This window comes from Arachis stenosperma, chromosome 2 (assembly GCF_014773155.1).
Source record: "Arachis stenosperma cultivar V10309 chromosome 2, arast.V10309.gnm1.PFL2, whole genome shotgun sequence".
NCBI classification, from domain to species: Eukaryota; Viridiplantae; Streptophyta; class Magnoliopsida; order Fabales; family Fabaceae; genus Arachis; species Arachis stenosperma.
The window spans coordinates 63004123-63011987 of record NC_080378.1 but is presented as its reverse complement, the minus strand read 5'-3'; the positions used below and the strand labels follow the sequence as shown (position 1 = coordinate 63011987).

The 7865-nt window shown below is 42.4% G+C and overlaps 1 non-coding gene across 1 annotated transcript; it reads right to left on the bottom strand.

Annotated features, from left to right (window-relative positions):
- Nucleotides 1–1065: 1065 nt before the first annotated feature.
- Nucleotides 1066–1173, bottom strand: LOC130964864 (small nucleolar RNA R71). The gene has a single exon (XR_009080931.1). It is a non-coding gene; the product is annotated as a small nucleolar RNA R71 (small nucleolar RNA).
- Nucleotides 1174–7865: the final 6692 nt, after the last annotated feature.

Below are 7865 nucleotides of genomic sequence, written 5' to 3'. Positions count from 1 at the left end.
GATTGAACATTTCAAGTATGTTGCCTTTTCTATTGAGAGAGGTTTAATGTTTGAATCATATCTTTTCTTGTTAGGCAAGTCATTAATTTTTAAAAATCAAATCTTTTTAAATTGTTTTCAAATCATATCTTTTCAATCATATCTTTTTAAAAGCATAATTTTTCAAACATATCTTTTTAATCACATCTTTTTCAAAAATAGTTTTCAATCATATTTTTTTCAAAATCTTTTTCAAAAATCACTTGATTTCTTTCCCACTTTTAGTTTTCGAAAATTATCAATCAATTTTTCAAAATGTTTTTAAAATCTTTTTAACTTAATTTTCGAAAAATCTCTTCCCCTCTTCTCACATCCTTCTATTTATGGAGTACCACTCCTCCTCAATGCACAATTTGAACTCTATCTGATTAAGTTCGAATTCTTCTACCTCTTCCTTCTAATTTTCTTCTTCTCTGACACCTCAAGGAATCTCTATACTGTGACATAGAGGATTCCACATTTTCTTGTTCTCTTCTCTTTCATATGAGCAGGAACAAAGACAAAAGCATTCTTGTTGAAGCTGACCCTGAACCTGAAAGGACCTTGAAGCGAAAGCTAAGAGAAGCTAAGGCACAACTCTCTGTAGAGGACCTAACAGAAATCTTCAAAGAAGAAGAAACCATGGCAGCCGAAAACAACAACAATGCAAACAATGCAAGGAAGGTGCTGGGTGACTTTACTGCACCTACTCCCGACTTCTATGGGAGAAGCATCTCTATCCCTGCCATTGGAGCAAACAACTTTGAGCTTAAGCCTCAATTAGTTTCTCTAATGCAACAGAATTGCAAGTTCCATGGACTTCCATTGGAAGATCCTCATCAGTTCTTAGCTGAATTCTTGCAAATCTGTGACACTGTCAAGACTAATGGGGTTGACCCTGAGGTCTACAGACTTATGCTATTCCCTTTTGCTGTAAGAGACAGAGCTAGGACATGGTTGGACTCACAACCTAAAGAAAGCCTGGACTCATGGGAAAAGCTAGTCAATGCCTTCTTGGCAAAGTTATTTCCACCTCAAAAATTGAGTAAGCTTAGAGTGGAAGTCCAAACCTTCAGACAGAAGGATGGAGAATCCCTCTATGAAGCTTGGGAAAGATACAAACAATTGATCAGAAAATGTCCTTCTGACATGCTTTCTGAATGGAGCATCATAGGTATTTTCTATGATGGTCTCTCTGAACTATCCAAGATGTCTTTGGATAGCTCTGCTGGAGGATCTCTTCATCTGAAGAAGACGCCTACAGAAGCTCAAGAACTAATTGAAATGGTTGCAAATAACCAATTCATGTACACTTCTGAAAGGAATCCTGTGAACAATGGGACAAATCAGAAGAAAGGAGTTCTTGAGATTGATACTCTGAATGCCATTCTGGCTCAGAACAAGATATTGACTCAACAAGTCAATTTGATTTCTCAAAGTCTGTCTGGAATGCAAAATGCACCAAGCAGTACTAAGGATGCTTCATCTGAAGAAGAAGCTTATGATCCTGAGAACCCTTCAATGGAAGAAGTGAATTACATGGGAGAACCCTATGGAAACACCTATAATTCTTCATGGAGAAATCATCCAAATCTCTCATGGAAGGATCAACAGAGACCTCAACAAGGTTTCAACAACAATAATGGTGGAAGAAACAGGTCTAGCAATGGCAAGCCTTTTCCATCATCTTCTCAGCAACAGACAGAGAATTCTAAGCAGAACCACTCTGACTTAGCAACCATGGTCTCTGATCTAATCAAAACCACTCAAAGTTTCATGACTGAAACAAGGTCCTCCATTAGGAATTTGGAGGCACAAGTGGGACAGCTGAGCAAGAAAGTTACTGAACTCCCTCCTAGTACTCTCCCAAGCAATACAGAAGAAAATCCAAAAGGAGAGTGCAAGGCCATCAACATGGCCGAATATGGAGAGGAAGGAGAGGCAGTGAACGCCACTGAGGAAGACCTCAATGGACGTCCACTGGCCTCCACTGAGTTCCCCAATGAGGAACCATGGGAATCTGAGGCTCAAAATGAGACCATAGAGATTCCATTGGACTTGCTTCTGCCTTTCATGAGCTCTGATGAGTATTCCTCCTCTGAAGAGGATGAGTATGTCACTGAAGAGCAAGTTGCTAAATACCTTGGAGCAATCATGAAGCTAAATGACAAGTTATTTGGAAATGAGACTTGGGAGGATGAACCCCCTTTGCTCACCAAAGAATTGGATGACTTGTCTAGGCAGAAATTACCTCAAAAGAGGCAGGACCCTGGGAAGTTCTCCATACCTTGTACCATAGGCACCATGACCTTCAAGAAGGCTCTGTGTGACTTAGGGTCAAGTGTAAACCTCATGCCTCTCTCTGTAATGGAGAAGCTAGGGATCTTTGAGGTGCAAGCTGCAAGAATCTCACTAGAGATGGTAGAAAATTCAAGAAAACAAGCTTATGGACTTGTGGAGGATGTTCTGGTGAAAATTGAAGACCATTACATCCCTACTGATTTCATAGTCCTAGAGACTGGGAAGTGCATGGATGAATCCATCATCCTTGGCAGACCCTTCCTAGCCACAGCTAAGGCTGTGATTGATGTTGATGGAGGTGAACTGATCATTCAAGTGAATGAAGAATCCTTTGTGTTTAAGGCTCAAGGATATCCCTCTGTCACCATGGAGAGGAAGCATGAAGAGCTTCTCTCAAATCAGAGTCAAACAGAGCCCCCACAGTCAAACTCTAAGTTTGGTGTTGGGAGGTTCCAACATTGCTCTGAGCATTTGTGAGGCTCCATGAGAGCCCTCTGTCAAGCTACTGACATTAAAGAAGCGCTTGTTGGGAGGCAACCCAATGTCATATTTTATCTATTTTCCTTTGTTATTTTATGTTTTCTGTAGGTTGATGATCATGAGAAGTCACAAAATCAATTGAAAAAGCAAAAACAGAATGAAAAACAGGAAGAAAAACAGCACACCCTGGAGGAAGAACCTACTGGCGTTTAAACGCCAGTAAGGCTAGCAGATGGGCGTTTAACGCCCAGTCTGGCACCATTCTGGGCGTTTAACGCCAGAAAGGGGCACCAGACTGGCGTTAAACGCCAGGAAGGGGCAAGAACCTGGCGTTAAACGCCAGAAATGGGCACCAGCCCGGCGTTTAACGCTAGAATTGGCTCAAAACGCATTTTTGCATGCCATTTGGTGCAGGGATGACTTTTCCTTGACACCTCAGGATCTGTGGACCCCACAGGATCCCCACCAACCCCACCACCCTCTTTCTTCTTCACCCATTCACCAATCACCTCAATACCTCTTCCCCAAAAACCCTTCACCCATCAAATCCCATCTTCTCTTCACCACTCACATCCATCCTTCATAAAACCCCACCTACCTTACCATTCAAATTCAAACCACTTTCCCTCCCAAACCCACCCATAATGGCCGAGCCCTACCCCTCCCTTCACCCCTATATAAACCCATCTTCACTCCTTCATTTTCACACACCCTAAACACTACTTCTTCCCCCTTTTGGCCGAACCACACAACCTCCTCCATCTCCTCTATTTTCTTCTTCTTCTCTTCTATTCTTTCTTCTTTTGCTCGAGGACGAGCAAACCTTTTAAGTTTGGTGTGGTAAAAGCGTTGCTTTTCGTTTTTCCATAACCATTTATGGCATCCAAGGCCGGAGAAACCTCTAGAAAGAGGAAAGGGAAGGCAAAAGCTTCCACCTCCGAGTCATGGGAGATGGAGAGATTCATCTCAAGGGTGCATCAAGACCACTTCTATGAAGTTGTGGCCTTGAAGAAGGTGATCCCCGAGGTCCCTTTCAAACTCAAAAAGAGTGAATATCCGGAGATCCGACATGAGATTCGAAGAAGAGGTTGGGAAGTTCTCACCAACCCCATTCAACAAGTCGGAATCTTAATGGTTCAAGAGTTCTATGCCAATGCATGGATCACCAAGAGCCATGATCAAAGTGTGAACCCGAACCCAAAGAATTGGCTTACAATGGTTCGGGGGAAATACTTAGATTTTAGTCCGGAAAATGTGAGGTTGGCATTCAACTTGCCCATGATGCAAGGAGATGAACATCCTTACACAAGAAGGGTCAACTTTGATCAAAGGTTGGACCAAGTCATCACTGACATTTGTGAAGAGGGCGCCCAATGGAAGAGAGATTCAAGAGGAAAGCCGGTTCAACTAAGAAGGCATGACCTCAAGCCCGTGGCTAGAGGATGGTTGGAGTTTATCCAACGCTCAATCATTCCCACTAGCAACCGGTCCGAAGTTACTCTAGACCGGGCCATCATGATTCATAGCATCATGATTGGAGAAGAAGTAGAAGTTCATGAGGTTATAGCCCAAGAACTCTATAAGGTGGCGGACAAGTCCTCTACCTTGGCAAGGTTAGCCTTTCCTCATCTCATTTGTCACCTCTGTTATTCAGTAGGAGTTGACATAGAAGGAGACATCCTCATTGATGAGGACAAGCCCATCACTAAGAAAAGGATGGAGCAAACAAGAGACCCCTCTCATCATGAGATCCCTGAGATGCCTCAAGGGATGTACTTTCCTCCACAAGACTATTGGGAGCAAATTAACACCTCCCTAGGAGAATTGGGTTCCAACATGGGACAACTAAGGGTGGAGCACCAAGAACATTCCATCCTCCTCCATGAAATTAGAGAAGATCAAAGAATCATGAGAGAGGAGCAACAAAGACAAGGAAGAGACATTGAGGAGCTCAAGCACTCCATAAGACCTTCAAGAGGAAGAACAAGCCGCCATCACTAAGGTGGACCCGCTCTTTAATCTCCTTGTTCTTTATTTTTCTGTTTTTCAAAAATTATGCTTTATGTTTATCCATGTTTGTGTCTTATGATCATTAGTGTCTTAGTGTCTATGCCTTAAAGCTATGAATGTCCTATGAATCCATCACCTTTCTTAAATGAAAACTGTTTTTAATCACAAAAGAACAAGAAGTACAGGACTTCGAATTCATCTTTAAAACTAGCTTAATTAGTTTGATGTGGTGGCAATACTTTTTGTTTTCTGAATGTATGCTTGAACAGTGCATATGTCTTTTGAATTTGTTGTTCATGAATGTTAAAGTTGTTGGCTCTTGAAAGAATGATGAACAAGGAGACATGTTACTGAGGATCTGAAAAATCACAAAAATGATTCTTGAAGCAAGAAAAAGCAGTGAATACAAAAAAAAGAGAGAGAGAAGGAGAAAAACGAAAAAAAAATAGAAGAGAAAAAGAAAAAGTAAGCAGAAAAAGCCAATAGCCCTTTAAACCAAAAGGCAAGGGTAATAAAAAGGATCCAAGGCTTTGAGCATCAGTGGATAGGAGAGCCTACAGGAATAACATCCTGGCCTAAGCGGCTAAACCAAGCTGTCCCTAACCATGTGCTTGTGGCGTGAAGGTGTCAAGTGAAAACTTGAGACTGAGCGGTTAAAGTCATGATCCAAGGTAAAAAGAGTGTGCTTAAGAACCCTGGACACCTCTAATTGGGGACTCTAGCAAAGCTAAGTCACAATCTGAAAAGGTTCACCCAATTATGTGTCTGTGGCATGTATGTATCCGGTGGTAATACTGGAAGACAGAGTGCTTTGGGCCACGGCCAAGACTCAATAAGTAGCTGTATTCAAGAATCATCATACTTAACTAGGAGAATCAATAACACTATCTGGATTCTGAGTTCCTAAAGAAGCCAATCATTCTGAATTTCAAAGGATAAAGTGAGATGCCAAAACTGTTCGGAGGCAAAAAGCTACTAGTTCCGCTCATCTAATTTGGAGCTAAGTTTCATTGATGATTTGGAGTCTATAGCATATTCTCTTCTTTTTATCTTATTTGATTTTCAGTTGCTTGGGGACAAGCAACAATTTAAGTTTGGTGTTGTGATGAGCGGATAATTTGTACGCTTTTTGGCATTATTTTTAGTATGTTTCTAGTAGGATTTAGTTAGTTTTTAGTTAAAATTCACTTTTCTGGACTTTACTATGAGTTTGTGTGTTTTTCAGTGATTTCAGGTATTTTCTGGCTGAAATTGAGGGACCTGAGCAAAAATCTGATTCAGAGACTGAAAAGGACTGCAGATGCTGTTGGATTCTGACCTCCCTGCACTCGAAGTGGATTTTCTGGAGCTACAGAAGCCCAATTGGCGCGCTCTCAACGTCGTTGGAAAGTAGACATTTTGGGCTTTCCAGCAATATATGATAGTCCATACTTTGCCCAAGATTTGATGGCCCAAATCGGCGTTCGAAGTCACCTTTAGAATTCCCAGCGTTAAACGCCGGAACTGGCACCAAAGTGGGAGTTAAACGCCCAAACTGGCACAAAAGCTGGCGTTTAACTCCAAGAGAAGTCTCTACACGAAAATGCTTCATTGCTCAGCCCAAGCACACACCAACTGGGCCCGAAAATGGATTTTTATGTCATTTACTCATCTTTGTAATTCTTAAGCTACTAGTTCCCTATAAATAGGACCTTTCACTATTGTATTTTCATCTTTTGATCATGTTTTTATGATTGAACCCTCTTTGTGAGGCTGGCCTCACGGCCATGCCTAGACCTTGTTCTTATGTATTTTCAACGGTGGAGTTTCTACACACCATAGATTAAGGTGTGGAGCTCTGCTGTACCTCCAGTATTAATGCAATTACTATTGTTCTTCTATTCAATTCCGCTTGTTCTTGTTCCAAGATATCACTTGTTCTTCAACTTGATGAATGTGATGATCCGTGACACTCATCATCATTCTCACCTATGAACGTGTGACTGACAACCACCTCCGTTCTACCTTAGATTGGGTGAATATCTCTTGGATTCCTGATACACGACGCATGGTTGATCGCCTGACAACCGAGCGCTCGCCTGACAACCGAGCCAGCCATTCCGTGAGATCAGAGTCTTTGTGGTATAGGCAAGAACTGATGGCGGCATTCAAGAGAATCCGGAAGGTCTAACCTTGTCTGTGGTATTCTGAGTAGGATTCAATGATTGAATGACTGTGACGTGCTTCAAACTCCTGAGGGCGGGGCGTTAGTGACAGACGCAAAAGAATCACTGGATTCTATTCCGGCCTGATTGAGAACCGACAGATGGATAGCCGTGCCGTGACAGGGTGCGTTGAACATTTCCACTGAGAGGATGGGAGGTAGCCACTGACAACGGTGAAACCCTTGCATAAGCTTGCCATGGAAAGGAGTAAGAAGGATTGGATGAAGACAGTAGGAAAGCAGAGAGATGGAAGGGACAAAGCATCTTCATACGCTTATCTGAAGCTCTCACCAATGATATACATAAGTATCTCTATCTTTATCTTTATGTTTCATTCATCACCCATACCCATTTGAGTCTGCCTGACTAAGATTTACAAGGTGACCATAGCTTGCTTCATACCAACAATCTCCGTGGGATCGACCCTTACTCGCGTAAGGTTTATTACTTGGACGACCCAGTGCACTTGCTGGTTAGTTGTGCGAAGTTGTGATAGAGAGTTGAGATTGCAATGAGCGTACCATGTTGATGGCGCCATTGATGATCACAATTTCGTGCACCACTGGCACAGAAGCTGGCATTGAACGCCATTGAGGAATACCTCACTGGGCGTTCAACGCCCAAACTGGCATGGAATCTGGCATTGAACGCCAGGAGGTCCTTCTTGGGCGTTCAACGCCCAACTTTGCAAAGGAACTGGTGTTAAACGCCAGTGAAAGGATGCATGATGGGCGTTCAACGCCTAAAGAACCACCAGAACTGGCGTTGAATGCCAGTAATGGCATCCCTACTGAGTGTTCAGCACCCACTGAAGTCCCTATCTAAGAATTAAAGGAAGCCAAGGCTCATGTA